Genomic DNA, 19,792 nt, shown 5'->3' with positions numbered 1-19,792 from the left:
CCTCACCACTCCAGGCAAGGGCCACCTAATGCCTAGAGTAGAGATGCCCCCAATAATAAGAACATAGCCACTGTGCAGGCCTTCAAGACCACTCTGAATACACCTCGCCACTCCAGGCAAGGGCCACCTGAGACCTAGAGTAGAGATGCCCCCCAATAATAAGAACATAGCCACTGTGCAGGGCTTCTAGACTACTCTGAATACACCTCACCACTCCAGGCAAGGGCCACCTGAGACCTAGAGTAGAGATGCCCCCAATAATAAGAACATAGCCACTGTGCAGACCTTCAAGACCACTCTGAATACACCATGCCACTCCAGGCAAGGGCCACCTGAGACCTAGAGTAGAGATGTCCCCAATAATGAAAACATAGCCACTGTGCAGGCCTTCAAGACTGCTCTGAATACACCTTTCCACTCCAGGCAAGGGCCACCGGAGACCTAGAGTAGAGATGCCCCCAATAATAAGAACAAAGCCACTGTGCAGGCCTTCAAGACTGGTCTGAATACACCTCGCCACTCCAGGCAAGGGCCACCTGAGACCTAGAGTAGAGATGCCCCCAATAATAAGAACATAGCCACTGTGCAGGCCTTCAAGACTGCTCTGAATACACCTCACCACTCCAGGCAAGGGCCACCTGAGACCTAGAGTAGAGATGCCCCCAATAATAAGAACATAGCCACTGTGCAGGCCTTCAAGACCGCTCTGAATACACCTCGCCACTCCAAGCAAGGGCCACCCGAGACGTAGAGCAGAGATGCCCCCAATAATAAGAACATAGCCACTGTACAGGCCTTCAAGACCACTCTGAATACACTTTGCCACTCCAGGCAAGGGCCACCTGAACCCTAGAGTAGAGATGCCCCCAATAATAAGAACATAGCCACTCTGCAGGCCTTCAAGACCACTCTGAATACACCTCGCCACTCCAGGAAAGGGCCACCTGAGACCTAGAGTAGAGATGCCCCCAAATAATAAGTACATAGCCACTGTGCAGGCCTTCAAGACCACTCTGAATACACCTCACCACTCCAGGCAAGGGCCACCTGAGACCTAGAGTAGAGATGCCACCAGTAATAAGAACATAGTCACTGTGCAGGCCTTCAAGATCACTCTGAATACACCTCACCACTCCAGGCAAGGGCCACCGGAGACCTAGAGTAGAGATTCCCCCCAATAATAAGAACATAGCCACTGTGCAGGCCTTCAAGACCGCTCTGAATACACCTCAAAACTCCAGGCAAGGGCCACCTGAGACCTAGAGTAGAGATGCCACCAGTAATAAGAACATAGCCACTGTGCAGGCCTTCAAGACCACTCTGAATACACCTCACCACTCCAGGCAAGGGCCACCTGAGACCTAGAGTAGAGATTCCCCCCAATAATAAGAACATAGCCACTGTGCAGGCCTTCAAGACCGCTCTGAATACACCTCAAAACTCCAGGCAAGGGCCACCTGAGATCTAGAGTAGAGATGCCACCCAATAAAAATAACATAGCCACTGTGCAGGCCTTCAAGACCGCTCTGAATACACCTCGCCACTCCAGGCAAGGGCCACCTGAGACCTAGAGTAGAGATGCCCCCAATAATAAGAACATAGCCACTGTGCAGGCCTTCAAGACAGCTCTGAATACACCTCACCAGTCCAGGCAAGGGCCACCTGAGACCTAGAGTAGAGATGTCCCCAATAATAAGGACATAGACACTGTGCAGGCCTTCAAGACCGCTCTGAATACACCTCACCACTCCAGGCAAGGGCCACCTAATACCTAGAGTAGAGATGCCCCCAATAATAAGAACATATCCACTGTGCAGGCCTTCAAGACCACTCTGAATACACCTCGCCACTCCAGGCAAGGTCCACCTGAGACCTAGAGTAGAGATGCCCCCCAATAATAAGAACATAGCCACTGTGCAAGACTTCTAGACCACTCTGAATACACCTCACCATTCCAGGCAAGGGCCACCTGAGACCTAGAGTAGAGATGCCCCCAATAATAAGAACATATCCACTGTGCAGGCCTTCAAGACCACTCTGAATACACCTTGCCACTCCAGGCAAGGGCCACCTGAGACCTAGAGTAGAGATGCCCCCAATAATAAGAACAAAGCCACTGTGCAGGCCTTCAAGACCACTCTGAATACACCTCGCCACTCCAGGCAAGGGCCACCGGAGACCTAGAGTAGAGATGCCCCCAATAATAAGAACATAGCCACTGTGCAGGCCTTCAAGACCACTCTGAATACACCTCGCCACTCCAGGCAAGGGCCACCTGAGACCTAGAGTACAGATGTCCCCAATAATAAAAACATAGCCACTGTGCAGGCCTTCAAGACTGGTCTGAATACACCTCGCCACTCCAGGCAAGGGCCACCTGAGACCTAGAGTAGAGATGCCCCCAATAATAAGAACATAGCCACTGTGCAGGCCTTCAAGACTGCTCTGAATACACCTCACCACTCCAGGCAAGGGCCACCTGAGACCTAGAGTAGAGATGCCCCCAATAATAAGAACATAGCCACTTTGCAGGCCTTCAAGACCGCTCTGAATACACCTCGCCACTCCAAGCAAGGGCCACCTGAGACCTAGAGTAGAGATGCCGCCAACAATAAGAACATAGCCACTGTGCAGGCCTTCAAGACCGCTCTGAATACACCTCGCCACTCCAGGCAAGGGCCACCTGAGACCTACAGTAGAGATGCCCCCAAATAATAAGTACATAGCCACTGTGCAGGCCTTCAAGACCGCTCTGAATACACCTCACCACTCCAGGCAAGGGCCACCTAATGCCTAGAGTAGAGATGCCCCCAATAATAAGAACATAGCCACTGTGCAGGCCTTCAAGACCACTCTGAATACACCTCGCCACTCCAGGCAAGGGCCACCGGAGATCTAGAGTAGAGATGCCCCCAATAATAAGAACATAGCCACTGTGCAGGCCTTCAAGACCACTCTGAATACACCTCGCCACTCCAGGCAAGGGCCACTTGAGACCTAGAGTAGAGATGTCCCCAATAATAAAAACATAGCCACTGTGCAGGCCTTCAAGACTGCTCTGAATACACCTCGCCACTCCAGGCAAGGGCCACCTGAGACCTAGAGTAGAGATGCCCCCAATAATAAGAACATAGCCACTGTGCAGGCCTTCAAGACTGCTCTGAATACACCTCACCACTCCAGGCAAGGGCCATCTGAGACCTAGAGTAGAGATGCCCCCAATAATAAGAACATAGCCACTGTGCAGGCCTTCAAGACCGCTCTGAATACACCTCGCTACTCCAAGCAAGGGCCACCCGAGACGTAGAGCAGAGATGCCCCCAATAATAAGAACATAGCCACTGTGCAGGCCTTCAAGACCACTCTGAATACACTTCGCCACTCCAGGCAAGGGCCACCTGAACCCTAGAGTAGAGATGCCCCCAATAATAAGAACATAGCCACTCTGCAGGCCTTCAAGACCACTCTGAATACACCTCGCCACTCCAGGCAAGGGCCACCTGAGACCTAGAGTAGAGATGCCCCCAAATAATAAGTACATAGCCACTGTGCAGGCCTTCAAGACCACTCTGAATACACCTCACCACTCCAGGCAAGGGCCACCTGAGACCTAGAGTAGGGATGCCACCAGTAATAAGAACATAGCCACTGTGCAGGCCTTCAAGATCACTCTGAATACACCTCACCACTCCAGGCAAGGGCCACCGGAGACCTAGAGTAGAGATTCCCCCCAATAATAAGAACATAGCCACTGTGCAGGCCTTCAAGACCGCTCTGAATACACCTCAAAACTCCAGGCAAGGGCCACCTGAGACCTAGAGTAGAGATGCCACCCAATACAAATAACATAGTCACTGTGCAGGCCTTCAAGATCGCTCTGGATACACCTCGCCACTCCGATCAAGGGCCACCTGAGACCTAGAGTAGAGATGCCCCCAATAATAAGAACATAGCCACTGTGCAGGCCTTCAAGATCACACTGAATACACCTCGCCACTCCAGGCAAGGGCCACCTGAGACCTAGAGTAGAGATGTCCCCAATAATAAAAACATAGCCACTGTGCAGGCCTTCAAGACTGCTCTGAATACACCTTGCCACTCCAGGCAAGGGCCACCTGAGACCTAGAGTAGAGATGCCCCCAATAATAAGAACATAGCCACTGTGCAGGCCTTCAAGACTGCTCTGACTACACCTCACCACTCCAGGCAAGGGCCACCTGAGACCTAGAGTAGAGATGCCCCCAATAATAAGAACATAGTCACTGTGTAGGCCTTCAAGACCGCTCTGAATACACCTCGCCACTCCAGGCAAGGGCCCCCCCGAGACCTAGAGTAGAGATGCCCCCAATAATAAGAACATAGCCACTGTGCAGGCCTTCAAGACCACTCTGAATACACCTCGCCAGTCCAGGCAAGGGCCACCTGAACCCTAGAGAAGAGATGCCCCCAATAATAACAAAATTGCCACTGTGCAGGCCTTCAATACCACTCTGTATACACCTCGCCACTCCAGGCAAGGGCCACCTGAGACCTAGAGTAGAGATGCCCCCAAATAATAAGTACATAGCCACTGTGCAGGCCTTCAAGACCACTCTGAATACACCTCACCACTCTAGGCAAGGGCCACCTGAGACCTAGAGTAGAGATGCCCCCAGTAATAAGAACATAGCCACTGTGCAGGCCTTCAAGACCACTCTGAATACACCTCACCACTCCAGGCAAGGGCCACCTGAGACCTAGAGTAGAGATGCCCCCAGTAATAAGTACATAGCCACTGTGCAGGCCTTCAAGACCACTTTGAATACACCTCACCACTCCAGGCAAGGGCCACCTGAGACCTAGAGTAGAGATTCCCCCCAATAATAAGAACATAGCCACTGTGCAGGCCTTCAAGACCGCTCTGAATACACCTCACCACTCCAGGCAAGGGCCACCTGAGACCTAGAGTAGAGATGCCTCCCAATAATAAGAACATGGCCACTGTGCAGGCCTTCAAGACCGCTCTGAATACACCTCGCCACTCCAGGCAAGGGCCACCTGAGACCTAGATTACAGATGCCCCCAATAATAAGAACATAGCCACTGTGTAGGCCTTCAGGACAGCTCTGAATACACCTCACCACTCCAGGCAAGGGCCACCTGAGACCTAGAGTAGAGATGCCCCCAATAATAAGAACATAGCCACTGTTCAGGCCTTCAAGGCCACTCTGAATACACCTCGCCACTCCAGGCAAGGGCCACCTGAGACCTAGAGTAGAGATGCCCCCAATAATAAGAACATAGCCACTGTGCAGGCCTTCAAGACAGCTCTGAATACACCTCACCACTCCAGGCAAGGGCCACCTGAGACCTAGAGTAGAGATGCCCCCAATAATAAGGACATAGCCACTGTGCAGGCCTTCAAGACTGCTCTGAATCCACCTCACCACTCCAGGCAAGGGCCACCTAATGCCTAGAGTAGAGATGCCCCCAATAATAAGAACATAGCCACTGTGCAGGCCTTCAAGACCACTCTGAATACACCTCGCCACTCCAGGCAAGGGCCACCTGAGACCTAGAGTAGAGATGCCCCCCAATAATAAGAACATAGCCACTGTGCAGGGCTTCTAGACTACTCTGAATACACCTCACCACTCCAGGCAAGGGCCACCTGAGACCTAGAGTAGAGATGCCCCCAATAATAAGAACATAGCCACTGTGCAGACCTTCAAGACCACTCTGAATACACCATGCCACTCCAGGCAAGGGCCACCTGAGACCTAGAGTAGAGATGTCCCCAATAATGAAAACATAGCCACTGTGCAGGCCTTCAAGACTGCTCTGAATACACCTTTCCACTCCAGGCAAGGGCCACCGGAGACCTAGAGTAGAGATGCCCCCAATAATAAGAACAAAGCCACTGTGCAGGCCTTCAAGACTGGTCTGAATACACCTCGCCACTCCAGGCAAGGGCCACCTGAGACCTAGAGTAGAGATGCCCCCCAATAATAAGAACATAGCCACTGTGCAGGCCTTCAAGACTGCTCTGAATACACCTCACCACTCCAGGCAAGGGCCACCTGAGACCTAGAGTAGAGATGCCCCCAATAATAAGAACATAGCCACTGTGCAGGCCTTCAAGACCGCTCTGAATACACCTCGCCACTCCAAGCAAGGGCCACCCGAGACGTAGAGCAGAGATGCCCCCAATAATAAGAACATAGCCACTGTACAGGCCTTCAAGACCACTCTGAATACACTTTGCCACTCCAGGCAAGGGCCACCTGAACCCTAGAGTAGAGATGCCCCCAATAATAAGAACATAGCCACTCTGCAGGCCTTCAAGACCACTCTGAATACACCTCGCCACTCCAGGAAAGGGCCACCTGAGACCTAGAGTAGAGATGCCCCCAAATAATAAGTACATAGCCACTGTGCAGGCCTTCAAGACCACTCTGAATACACCTCACCACTCCAGGCAAGGGCCACCTGAGACCTAGAGTAGAGATGCCACCAGTAATAAGAACATAGCCACTGTGCAGGCCTTCAAGACCACTCTGAATACACCTCACCACTCCAGGCAAGGGCCACCTGAGACCTAGAGTAGAGATTCCCCCCAATAATAAGAACATAGCCACTGTGCAGGCCTTCAAGACCGCTCTGAATACACCTCAAAACTCCAGGCAAGGGCCACCTGAGATCTAGAGTAGAGATGCCACCCAATAAAAATAACATAGCCACTGTGCAGGCCTTCAAGACCGCTCTGAATACACCTCGCCACTCCAGGCAAGGGCCACCTGAGACCTAGAGTAGAGATGCCCCCAATAATAAGAACATAGCCACTGTGCAGGCCTTCAAGACAGCTCTGAATACACCTCACCAGTCCAGGCAAGGGCCACCTGAGACCTAGAGTAGAGATGTCCCCAATAATAAGGACATAGACACTGTGCAGGCCTTCAAGACCGCTCTGAATACACCTCACCACTCCAGGCAAGGGCCACCTAATACCTAGAGTAGAGATGCCCCCAATAATAAGAACATATCCACTGTGCAGGCCTTCAAGACCACTCTGAATACACCTCGCCACTCCAGGCAAGGTCCACCTGAGACCTAGAGTAGAGATGCCCCCCAATAATAAGAACATAGCCACTGTGCAAGACTTCTAGACCACTCTGAATACACCTCACCATTCCAGGCAAGGGCCACCTGAGACCTAGAGTAGAGATGCCCCCAATAATAAGAACATATCCACTGTGCAGGCCTTCAAGACCACTCTGAATACACCTTGCCACTCCAGGCAAGGGCCACCTGAGACCTAGAGTAGAGATGCCCCCAATAATAAGAACAAAGCCACTGTGCAGGCCTTCAAGACCACTCTGAATACACCTCGCCACTCCAGGCAAGGGCCACCGGAGACCTAGAGTAGAGATGCCCCCAATAATAAGAACATAGCCACTGTGCAGGCCTTCAAGACCACTCTGAATACACCTCGCCACTCCAGGCAAGGGCCACCTGAGACCTAGAGTACAGATGTCCCCAATAATAAAAACATAGCCACTGTGCAGGCCTTCAAGACTGGTCTGAATACACCTCGCCACTCCAGGCAAGGGCCACCTGAGACCTAGAGTAGAGATGCCCCCAATAATAAGAACATAGCCACTGTGCAGGCCTTCAAGACTGCTCTGAATACACCTCACCACTCCAGGCAAGGGCCACCTGAGACCTAGAGTAGAGATGCCCCCAATAATAAGAACATAGCCACTGTGCAGGCCTTCAAGACCGCTCTGAATACACCTCGCCACTCCAAGCAAGGGCCACCTGAGACCTAGAGTAGAGATGCCGCCAACAATAAGAACATAGCCACTGTGCAGGCCTTCAAGACCGCTCTGAATACACCTCGCCACTCCAGGCAAGGGCCACCTGAGACCTACAGTAGAGATGCCCCCAAATAATAAGTACATAGCCACTGTGCAGGCCTTCAAGACCGCTCTGAATACACCTCACCACTCCAGGCAAGGGCCACCTAATGCCTAGAGTAGAGATGCCCCCAATAATAAGAACATAGCCACTGTGCAGGCCTTCAAGACCACTCTGAATACACCTCGCCACTCCAGGCAAGGGCCACCGGAGATCTAGAGTAGAGATGCCCCCAATAATAAGAACATAGCCACTGTGCAGGCCTTCAAGACCACTCTGAATACACCTCGCCACTCCAGGCAAGGGCCACTTGAGACCTAGAGTAGAGATGTCCCCAATAATAAAAACATAGCCACTGTGCAGGCCTTCAAGACTGCTCTGAATACACCTCGCCACTCCAGGCAAGGGCCACCTGAGACCTAGAGTAGAGATGCCCCCAATAATAAGAACATAGCCACTGTGCAGGCCTTCAAGACTGCTCTGAATACACCTCACCACTCCAGGCAAGGGCCATCTGAGACCTAGAGTAGAGATGCCCCCAATAATAAGAACATAGCCACTGTGCAGGCCTTCAAGACCGCTCTGAATACACCTCGCTACTCCAAGCAAGGGCCACCCGAGACGTAGAGCAGAGATGCCCCCAATAATAAGAACATAGCCACTGTGCAGGCCTTCAAGACCACTCTGAATACACTTCGCCACTCCAGGCAAGGGCCACCTGAACCCTAGAGTAGAGATGCCCCCAATAATAAGAACATAGCCACTCTGCAGGCCTTCAAGACCACTCTGAATACACCTCGCCACTCCAGGCAAGGGCCACCTGAGACCTAGAGTAGAGATGCCCCCAAATAATAAGTACATAGCCACTGTGCAGGCCTTCAAGACCACTCTGAATACACCTCACCACTCCAGGCAAGGGCCACCTGAGACCTAGAGTAGGGATGCCACCAGTAATAAGAACATAGCCACTGTGCAGGCCTTCAAGATCACTCTGAATACACCTCACCACTCCAGGCAAGGGCCACCGGAGACCTAGAGTAGAGATTCCCCCCAATAATAAGAACATAGCCACTGTGCAGGCCTTCAAGACCGCTCTGAATACACCTCAAAACTCCAGGCAAGGGCCACCTGAGACCTAGAGTAGAGATGCCACCCAATACAAATAACATAGTCACTGTGCAGGCCTTCAAGATCGCTCTGGATACACCTCGCCACTCCGATCAAGGGCCACCTGAGACCTAGAGTAGAGATGCCCCCAATAATAAGAACATAGCCACTGTGCAGGCCTTCAAGATCACACTGAATACACCTCGCCACTCCAGGCAAGGGCCACCTGAGACCTAGAGTAGAGATGTCCCCAATAATAAAAACATAGCCACTGTGCAGGCCTTCAAGACTGCTCTGAATACACCTTGCCACTCCAGGCAAGGGCCACCTGAGACCTAGAGTAGAGATGCCCCCAATAATAAGAACATAGCCACTGTGCAGGCCTTCAAGACTGCTCTGACTACACCTCACCACTCCAGGCAAGGGCCACCTGAGACCTAGAGTAGAGATGCCCCCAATAATAAGAACATAGTCACTGTGTAGGCCTTCAAGACCGCTCTGAATACACCTCGCCACTCCAGGCAAGGGCCCCCCCGAGACCTAGAGTAGAGATGCCCCCAATAATAAGAACATAGCCACTGTGCAGGCCTTCAAGACCACTCTGAATACACCTCGCCAGTCCAGGCAAGGGCCACCTGAACCCTAGAGAAGAGATGCCCCCAATAATAACAAAATTGCCACTGTGCAGGCCTTCAATACCACTCTGTATACACCTCGCCACTCCAGGCAAGGGCCACCTGAGACCTAGAGTAGAGATGCCCCCAAATAATAAGTACATAGCCACTGTGCAGGCCTTCAAGACCACTCTGAATACACCTCACCACTCTAGGCAAGGGCCACCTGAGACCTAGAGTAGAGATGCCCCCAGTAATAAGAACATAGCCACTGTGCAGGCCTTCAAGACCACTCTGAATACACCTCACCACTCCAGGCAAGGGCCACCTGAGACCTAGAGTAGAGATGCCCCCAGTAATAAGTACATAGCCACTGTGCAGGCCTTCAAGACCACTTTGAATACACCTCACCACTCCAGGCAAGGGCCACCTGAGACCTAGAGTAGAGATTCCCCCCAATAATAAGAACATAGCCACTGTGCAGGCCTTCAAGACCGCTCTGAATACACCTCACCACTCCAGGCAAGGGCCACCTGAGACCTAGAGTAGAGATGCCTCCCAATAATAAGAACATGGCCACTGTGCAGGCCTTCAAGACCGCTCTGAATACACCTCGCCACTCCAGGCAAGGGCCACCTGAGACCTAGATTACAGATGCCCCCAATAATAAGAACATAGCCACTGTGTAGGCCTTCAGGACAGCTCTGAATACACCTCACCACTCCAGGCAAGGGCCACCTGAGACCTAGAGTAGAGATGCCCCCAATAATAAGAACATAGCCACTGTTCAGGCCTTCAAGGCCACTCTGAATACACCTCGCCACTCCAGGCAAGGGCCACCTGAGACCTAGAGTAGAGATGCCCCCAATAATAAGAACATAGCCACTGTGCAGGCCTTCAAGACAGCTCTGAATACACCTCACCACTCCAGGCAAGGGCCACCTGAGACCTAGAGTAGAGATGCCCCCAATAATAAGGACATAGCCACTGTGCAGGCCTTCAAGACTGCTCTGAATCCACCTCACCACTCCAGGCAAGGGCCACCTAATGCCTAGAGTAGAGATGCCCCCAATAATAAGAACATAGCCACTGTGCAGGCCTTCAAGACCACTCTGAATACACCTCGCCACTCCAGGCAAGGGCCACCTGAGACCTAGAGTAGAGATGCCCCCCAATAATAAGAACATAGCCACTGTGCAGGGCTTCTAGACTACTCTGAATACACCTCACCACTCCAGGCAAGGGCCACCTGAGACCTAGAGTAGAGATGCCCCCAATAATAAGAACATAGCCACTGTGCAGACCTTCAAGACCACTCTGAATACACCATGCCACTCCAGGCAAGGGCCACCTGAGACCTAGAGTAGAGATGTCCCCAATAATGAAAACATAGCCACTGTGCAGGCCTTCAAGACTGCTCTGAATACACCTTTCCACTCCAGGCAAGGGCCACCGGAGACCTAGAGTAGAGATGCCCCCAATAATAAGAACAAAGCCACTGTGCAGGCCTTCAAGACTGGTCTGAATACACCTCGCCACTCCAGGCAAGGGCCACCTGAGACCTAGAGTAGAGATGCCCCCCAATAATAAGAACATAGCCACTGTGCAGGCCTTCAAGACTGCTCTGAATACACCTCACCACTCCAGGCAAGGGCCACCTGAGACCTAGAGTAGAGATGCCCCCAATAATAAGAACATAGCCACTGTGCAGGCCTTCAAGACCGCTCTGAATACACCTCGCCACTCCAAGCAAGGGCCACCCGAGACGTAGAGCAGAGATGCCCCCAATAATAAGAACATAGCCACTGTACAGGCCTTCAAGACCACTCTGAATACACTTTGCCACTCCAGGCAAGGGCCACCTGAACCCTAGAGTAGAGATGCCCCCAATAATAAGAACATAGCCACTCTGCAGGCCTTCAAGACCACTCTGAATACACCTCGCCACTCCAGGAAAGGGCCACCTGAGACCTAGAGTAGAGATGCCCCCAAATAATAAGTACATAGCCACTGTGCAGGCCTTCAAGACCACTCTGAATACACCTCACCACTCCAGGCAAGGGCCACCTGAGACCTAGAGTAGAGATGCCACCAGTAATAAGAACATAGTCACTGTGCAGGCCTTCAAGATCACTCTGAATACACCTCACCACTCCAGGCAAGGGCCACCGGAGACCTAGAGTAGAGATTCCCCCCAATAATAAGAACATAGCCACTGTGCAGGCCTTCAAGACCGCTCTGAATACACCTCAAAACTCCAGGCAAGGGCCACCTGAGACCTAGAGTAGAGATGCCACCAGTAATAAGAACATAGCCACTGTGCAGGCCTTCAAGACCACTCTGAATACACCTCACCACTCCAGGCAAGGGCCACCTGAGACCTAGAGTAGAGATTCCCCCCAATAATAAGAACATAGCCACTGTGCAGGCCTTCAAGACCGCTCTGAATACACCTCAAAACTCCAGGCAAGGGCCACCTGAGATCTAGAGTAGAGATGCCACCCAATAAAAATAACATAGCCACTGTGCAGGCCTTCAAGACCGCTCTGAATACACCTCGCCACTCCAGGCAAGGGCCACCTGAGACCTAGAGTAGAGATGCCCCCAATAATAAGAACATAGCCACTGTGCAGGCCTTCAAGACAGCTCTGAATACACCTCACCAGTCCAGGCAAGGGCCACCTGAGACCTAGAGTAGAGATGTCCCCAATAATAAGGACATAGACACTGTGCAGGCCTTCAAGACCGCTCTGAATACACCTCACCACTCCAGGCAAGGGCCACCTAATACCTAGAGTAGAGATGCCCCCAATAATAAGAACATATCCACTGTGCAGGCCTTCAAGACCACTCTGAATACACCTCGCCACTCCAGGCAAGGTCCACCTGAGACCTAGAGTAGAGATGCCCCCCAATAATAAGAACATAGCCACTGTGCAAGACTTCTAGACCACTCTGAATACACCTCACCATTCCAGGCAAGGGCCACCTGAGACCTAGAGTAGAGATGCCCCCAATAATAAGAACATATCCACTGTGCAGGCCTTCAAGACCACTCTGAATACACCTTGCCACTCCAGGCAAGGGCCACCTGAGACCTAGAGTAGAGATGCCCCCAATAATAAGAACAAAGCCACTGTGCAGGCCTTCAAGACCACTCTGAATACACCTCGCCACTCCAGGCAAGGGCCACCGGAGACCTAGAGTAGAGATGCCCCCAATAATAAGAACATAGCCACTGTGCAGGCCTTCAAGACCACTCTGAATACACCTCGCCACTCCAGGCAAGGGCCACCTGAGACCTAGAGTACAGATGTCCCCAATAATAAAAACATAGCCACTGTGCAGGCCTTCAAGACTGGTCTGAATACACCTCGCCACTCCAGGCAAGGGCCACCTGAGACCTAGAGTAGAGATGCCCCCAATAATAAGAACATAGCCACTGTGCAGGCCTTCAAGACTGCTCTGAATACACCTCACCACTCCAGGCAAGGGCCACCTGAGACCTAGAGTAGAGATGCCCCCAATAATAAGAACATAGCCACTGTGCAGGCCTTCAAGACCGCTCTGAATACACCTCGCCACTCCAAGCAAGGGCCACCCGAGACGTAGAGCAGAGATGCCCCCAATAATAAGAACATAGCCACTGTACAGGCCTTCAAGACCACTCTGAATACACTTTGCCACTCCAGGCAAGGGCCACCTGAACCCTAGAGTAGAGATGCCCCCAATAATAAGAACATAGCCACTGTGCAGGCCTTCAAGACTGCTCTGAATACACCTCACCACTCCAGGCAAGGGCCACCTGAGACCTAGAGTAGAGATGCCCCCAATAATAAGAACATAGCCACTGTGCAGGCCTTCAAGACCGCTCTGAATACACCTCGCCACTCCAAGCAAGGGCCACCCGAGACGTAGAGCAGAGATGCCCCCAATAATAAGAACATAGCCACTGTACAGGCCTTCAAGACCACTCTGAATACACTTTGCCACTCCAGGCAAGGGCCACCTGAACCCTAGAGTAGAGATGCCCCCAATAATAAGAACATAGCCACTCTGCAGGCCTTCAAGACCACTCTGAATACACCTCGCCACTCCAGGAAAGGGCCACCTGAGACCTAGAGTAGAGATGCCCCCAAATAATAAGTACATAGCCACTGTGCAGGCCTTCAAGACCACTCTGAATACACCTCACCACTCCAGGCAAGGGCCACCTGAGACCTAGAGTAGAGATGCCACCAGTAATAAGAACATAGTCACTGTGCAGGCCTTCAAGATCACTCTGAATACACCTCACCACTCCAGGCAAGGGCCACCGGAGACCTAGAGTAGAGATTCCCCCCAATAATAAGAACATAGCCACTGTGCAGGCCTTCAAGACCGCTCTGAATACACCTCAAAACTCCAGGCAAGGGCCACCTGAGACCTAGAGTAGAGATGCCACCCAATAAAAATAACATAGCCACTGTGCAGGCCTTCAAGATCGCTCTGGATACACCTCGCCACTCCGATCAAGGGCCACCTGAGACCTAGAGTAGAGATGCCCCCAATAATAAGAACATAGCCACTATGCAGGCCTTCAAGATCACTCTGAATACACCTCGCCATTTCAGGCAAGGGCCACCTGAGACCTAGAGTAGAGATGTCCCCAATAATAAAAACATAGCCACTGTGCAGGCCTTCAAGACTGCTCTGAATACACCTCGCCACTCCAGGCAAGGGCCACCTGAGACCTAGAGTAGAGATGCCCCCAATAATAAGAACATAGCCACTGCGCAGGCCTTCAAGACTGCTCTGACTACACCTCACCACTCCAGGCAAGGGCGACCTGAGACCTAGAGTAGAGATGCCCCCAATAATAAGAACATAGCCACTGTGCAGGCCTTCAAGACCACTCTGAATACACCTCGCCACTCCAGGCAAGGGCCACCTGAGACCTAGAGTAGAGATGCCCCCCAATAATAAGAACATAGCCACTGTGCAGGGCTTCTAGACTACTCTGAATACACCTCACCACTCCAGGCAAGGGCCACCTGAGACCTAGAGTAGAGATGCCCCCAATAATAAGAACATAGCCACTGTGCAGACCTTCAAGACCACTCTGAATACACCATGCCACTCCAGGCAAGGGCCACCTGAGACCTAGAGTAGAGATGTCCCCAATAATAAAAACATAGCCACTGTGCAGGCCTTCAAGACTGCTCTGAACACACCTTGCCACTCCAGGCAAGGGCCACCTGAGACCTAGAGTAGAGATGCCTCCAATAATAAGAACATACCCACTGTGCAGGCCTTCAAGACTGCTCTGAATACACCTCACCACTCCAGGCAAGGGCCACCTGAGACCTAGAGTAGAGATGCCCCCAATAATATGAACATAGCCACTGTGCAGACCTTCAAGACCGCTCTGAATACACCTCGCCACTCCAGGCAAGGGCCACCCGGGACCTAGAGTAGAGATGCCCCCAATAATAAGAACATAGCCACTGTGCAGGCCTTCAAGACCACTCTGAATACACTTCGCCACTCCAGGCAAGGGCCACCTGAACCCTAGAGTAGAGATGCCCCCAATAATAAGAACATAGCCACTGTGCAGGCCTTCAAGACCACTCTGAATACACCTCGCCACTCCAGGCAAGGGCCACCTGAGACCTACAGTAGAGATGCCCCCAAATTATAAGTACATAGCCACTGTGTAGGCCTTCAAGACCACTCTGAATACACCTCACCACTCCAGGCAAGGGCCACCTGAGACCTAGAGTAGAGATGCCACCAGTAATAAGAACATAGCCACTGTGCAGGCCTTCAAGACCACTCTGAATACACCTCACCACTCCAGGCAAGGGCCACCTGAGATCTAGAGTAGAGATGCCCCCAAATAATAAGTACATAGCCACTGTGCAGGCCTTCAAGACCACTCTGAATACACCTCACCACTCCAGGCAAGGGCCACCTGAGACCTAGAGTAGAGATGCCACCAGTAATAAGAACATAGCCACTGTGCAGGCCTTCAAGATCACTCTGAATACACCTCACCACTCCAGGCAAGGGCCACCGGAGACCTAGAGTAGAGATTCCCCCCAATAATAAGAACATAGCCACTGTGCAGGCCTTCAAGACCGCTCTGAATACACCTCAGAACTCCAGGCAAGGGCCACCTGAGACCTAGAGTAGAGATGCCACCCAATAAAAATAACATAGCCACTGTGCAGGCCTTCAAGATCGCTCTGGATACACCTCGCCACTCCGATCAAGGGCCACCTGAGACCTAGAGTAGAGATGCCCCCAATAATAAGAACATAGCCACTGTGCAGGCCTTCAAGATCACTCTGAATACACCTCGCCACTCCAGGCAAGGGCCACCTGAGACCTAGAGTAGAGATGTCCCCAATAATAAAAACATAGCCACTGTGCAGGCCTTCAAGACTGCTCTGAATACACCTCGCCACTCCAGGCAAGGGTCACCTGAGACCTAGAGTAGAGATGCCACCACCAATAAGAACATAGCCACTGTGCAGGCCTTCAAGACCGCTCTGAATACACCTCGCCACTCCAGGCAAGGGCCACCTGAGACCTACAGTAGAGATGCCCCCAAATAATAAGTACATAGCCACTGTGCAGGCCTTCAAGACCGCTCTGAATACACCTCGCCACTCCAGGCAAGGGCCACCTGAGACCTAGAGTAGAGATGCCACCAGTAATAAGAACATAGTCACTGTGCAGGCCTTCAAGATCACTCTGAATACACCTCACCACTCCAGGCAAGGGCCACCGGAGACCTAGAGTAGAGATTCCCCCCAATAATAAGAACATAGCCACTGTGCAGGCCTTCAAGACCGCTCTGAATACACCTCAAAACTCCAGGCAAGGGCCACCTGAGACCTAGAGTAGAGATGCCACCCAATAAAAATAACATAGCCACTATGCAGGCCTTCAAGATCGCTCTGGATACACCTCGCCACTCCGATCAAGGGCCACCTGAGACCTAGAGTAGAGATGCCCCCAATAATAAGAACATAGCCACTGTGCAGGCCTTCAAGATCACGCTGAATACACCTCGCCATTTCAGGCAAGGGCCACCTGAGACCTAGAGTAGAGATGTCCCCAATAATAAAAACATAGCCACTGTGCAGGCCTTCAAGACTGCTCTGAATACACCTCGCCACTCCAGGCAAGGGCGACCTGAGACCTAGAGTAGAGATGCCCCCAATAATAAGAACATAGCCACTGTGCAGGCCTTCAAGACCACTCTGAATACACCTCGCCACTCCAGGCAAGGGCCACCTGAGACCTAGAGTAGAGATGCCCCCAATAATAAGAACATAGCCACTGTGCAGGCCTTCAAGACCACTCTGAATACACCTCGCCACTCCAGGCAAGGGCCACCTGAGACCTAGAGTAGAGATGCCCCCCAATAATAAGAACATAGCCACTGTGCAGGGCTTCTAGACTACTCTGAATACACCTCACCACTCCAGGCAAGGGCCACCTGAGACCTAGAGTAGAGATGCCCCCAATAATAAGAACATAGCCACTGTGCAGACCTTCAAGACCGCTCTGAATACACCATGCCACTCCAGGCAAGGGCCACCTGAGACCTAGAGTAGAGATGTCCCCAATAATAAAAACATAGCCACTGTGCAGGCCTTCAAGACTGCTCTGAATACACCTTGCCACTCCAGGCAAGGGCCACCTGAGACCTAGGGTAGAGATGCCCCCAATAATAAGAACATACCCACTGTGCAGGCCTTCAAGACTGCTCTGAATACACCTCACCACTCCAGGCAAGGGCCACCTGAGACCTAGAGTAGAGATGCCCCCAATAATATGAACATAGCCACTGTGCAGACCTTCAAGACCGCTCTGAATACACCTTGCCACTCCAGGCAAGGGCCACCCGGGACCTAGAGTAGAGATGCCCCCAATAATAAGAACATAGCCACTGTGCAGGCCTTCAAGACCACTCTGAATACACTTCGCCACTCCAGGCAAGGGCCACCTGAACCCTAGAGTAGAGATGCCCCCAATAATAAGAACATAGCCACTGTGCAGGCCTTCAAGACCACTCTGAATACACCTCGCCACTCCAGGCAAGGGCCACCTGAGACCTAGAGTAGAGATGCCCCCAAATAATAAGTACATAGCCACTGTGTAGGCCTTCAAGACCACTCTGAATACACCTCACCACTCCAGGCAAGGGCCACCTGAGACCTAGAGTAGAGATGCCACCAGTAATAAGAACATAGCCACTGTGCAGGCCTTCAAGACCACTCTGAATACACCTCACCACTCCAGGCAAGGGCCACCTGAGACCTAGAGTAGAGATTCCCCCCAATAATAAGAACATCGCCACTGTGCAGGCCTTCAAGACCGCTCTGAATACACTTCAAAACTCCAGGCAAGGGCCACCTGAGATCTAGAGTAGAGATGCCACCCAATAAAAATAACATAGCCACTGTGCAGGCCTTCAAGACCGCTCTGAATACACCTCGCCACTCCAGGCAAGGGCCACCTGAGACCTAGAGTAGAGATGCCCCCAATAATAAGAACATAGCCACTGTGCAGGCCTTCAAGACAGCTTTGAATACACCTCACCACTCCAGGCAAGGGCCACCTGAGACCTAGAGTAGAGATGTCCCCAATAATAAGGACATAGCCACTGTGCAGGCCTTCAATACCGCTCTGAATACACCTCACCACTCCAGGCAAGGGCCACCTAATACCTAGAGTAGAGATGCCCCCAATAATAAGAACATAGCCACTGTGCAGGCCTTCAAGACCACTCTGAATACACCTCACCACTCCAGGCAAGGGCCACCGGAGACCTAGAGTAGAGATGCCCCCAATAATAAGAACATAGCCACTGTGCAGGCCTTCAAGACCGCTCTGAATACACCTCGCCACTGAAGGCAAGGGCCACCTGAGACCTAGAGTAGAGATGGCCCCAATAATAAAAACATTGCCACTGTGCAGGCCTTCAAGACTGCTCTGAATACACCTCGCCACTCCAGGCAAGGGCCACCTGAGACCTAGAGTAGAGATGCCCCCAATAATAATAACATAGCCACTGTGCAGGCCTTCAAGACTGCTCTGAATACACCTCACCACTCCAGGCAAGGGCCACCTGAGACCTAGAGTAGAGATGCCCCCAATAATAAGAACATAGCCACTGTGCAGGCCTTCAAGACCGCTCTGAATACACCTCGCCACTCCAAGCAAGGGCCACCCGAGACGTAGAGCAGAGATGCCCCCAATAATAAGAACATAGCCACTGTGCAGGCCTTCAAGACCACTCTGAATACACTTCGCCACTCCAGGCAAGGGCCACCTGAACCCTAGAGTAGAGATGCCCCCAATAATAAGAACATAGCCACTCTGCAGGCCTTCAAGTCCACTCTGAATACACCTCGCCACTCCAGGCAAGGGCCACCTGAGACCTAGAGTAGAGATGCCCCAAATAATAAGTACATAGCCACTGTGCAGGCCTTCAAGACCACTCTGAATACACCTCACCACTCCAGGCAAGGGCCACCTGAGACCTAGAGTAGAGATGCCACCAGTAATAAGAACATAGCCACTGTGCAGGCCTTCAAGATCACTCTGAATACACCTCACCACTCCATGCAAGGGCCACCGGAGACCTAGAGTAGAGATTCCCCCCAATAATAAGAACATAGCCACTGTGCAGGCCTTCAAGACCGCTCTGAATACACCTCAAAACTCCAGGCAAGGGCCACCTGAGACCTAGAGTAGAGATGCCCCCAATAATAAGAACATAGCCACTGCGCAGGCCTTCAAGACTGCTCTGACTACACCTCACCACTCCAGGCAAGGGCGACCTGAGACCTAGAGTAGAGATGCCCCCAATAATAAGAACATAGCCACTGTGCAGGCCTTCAAGACCACTCTGAATACACCTCGCCACTCCAGGCAAGGGCCACCTGAGAACTAGAGTAGAGATGCCCCCCAATAATAAGAACATAGCCACTGTGCAGGGCTTCTAGACTACTCTGAATACACCTCACCACTCCAGGCAAGGGCCACCTGAGACCTAGAGTAGGGATGCCCCCAATAATAAGAACATAGCCACTGTGCCGACCTTCAAGACCACTCTGAATACACCATGCCACTCCAGGCAAGGGCCACCTGAGACCTAGAGTAGAGATGTCCCCAAT

This window comes from Ambystoma mexicanum, chromosome 7q (assembly GCF_040938575.1).
Source record: "Ambystoma mexicanum isolate Mex_15411 chromosome 7q, UKY_AmexF1_1, whole genome shotgun sequence".
Lineage (NCBI taxonomy): Eukaryota > Metazoa > Chordata > Amphibia > Caudata > Ambystomatidae > Ambystoma > Ambystoma mexicanum.
This window is presented reverse-complemented; position numbering follows the sequence as displayed.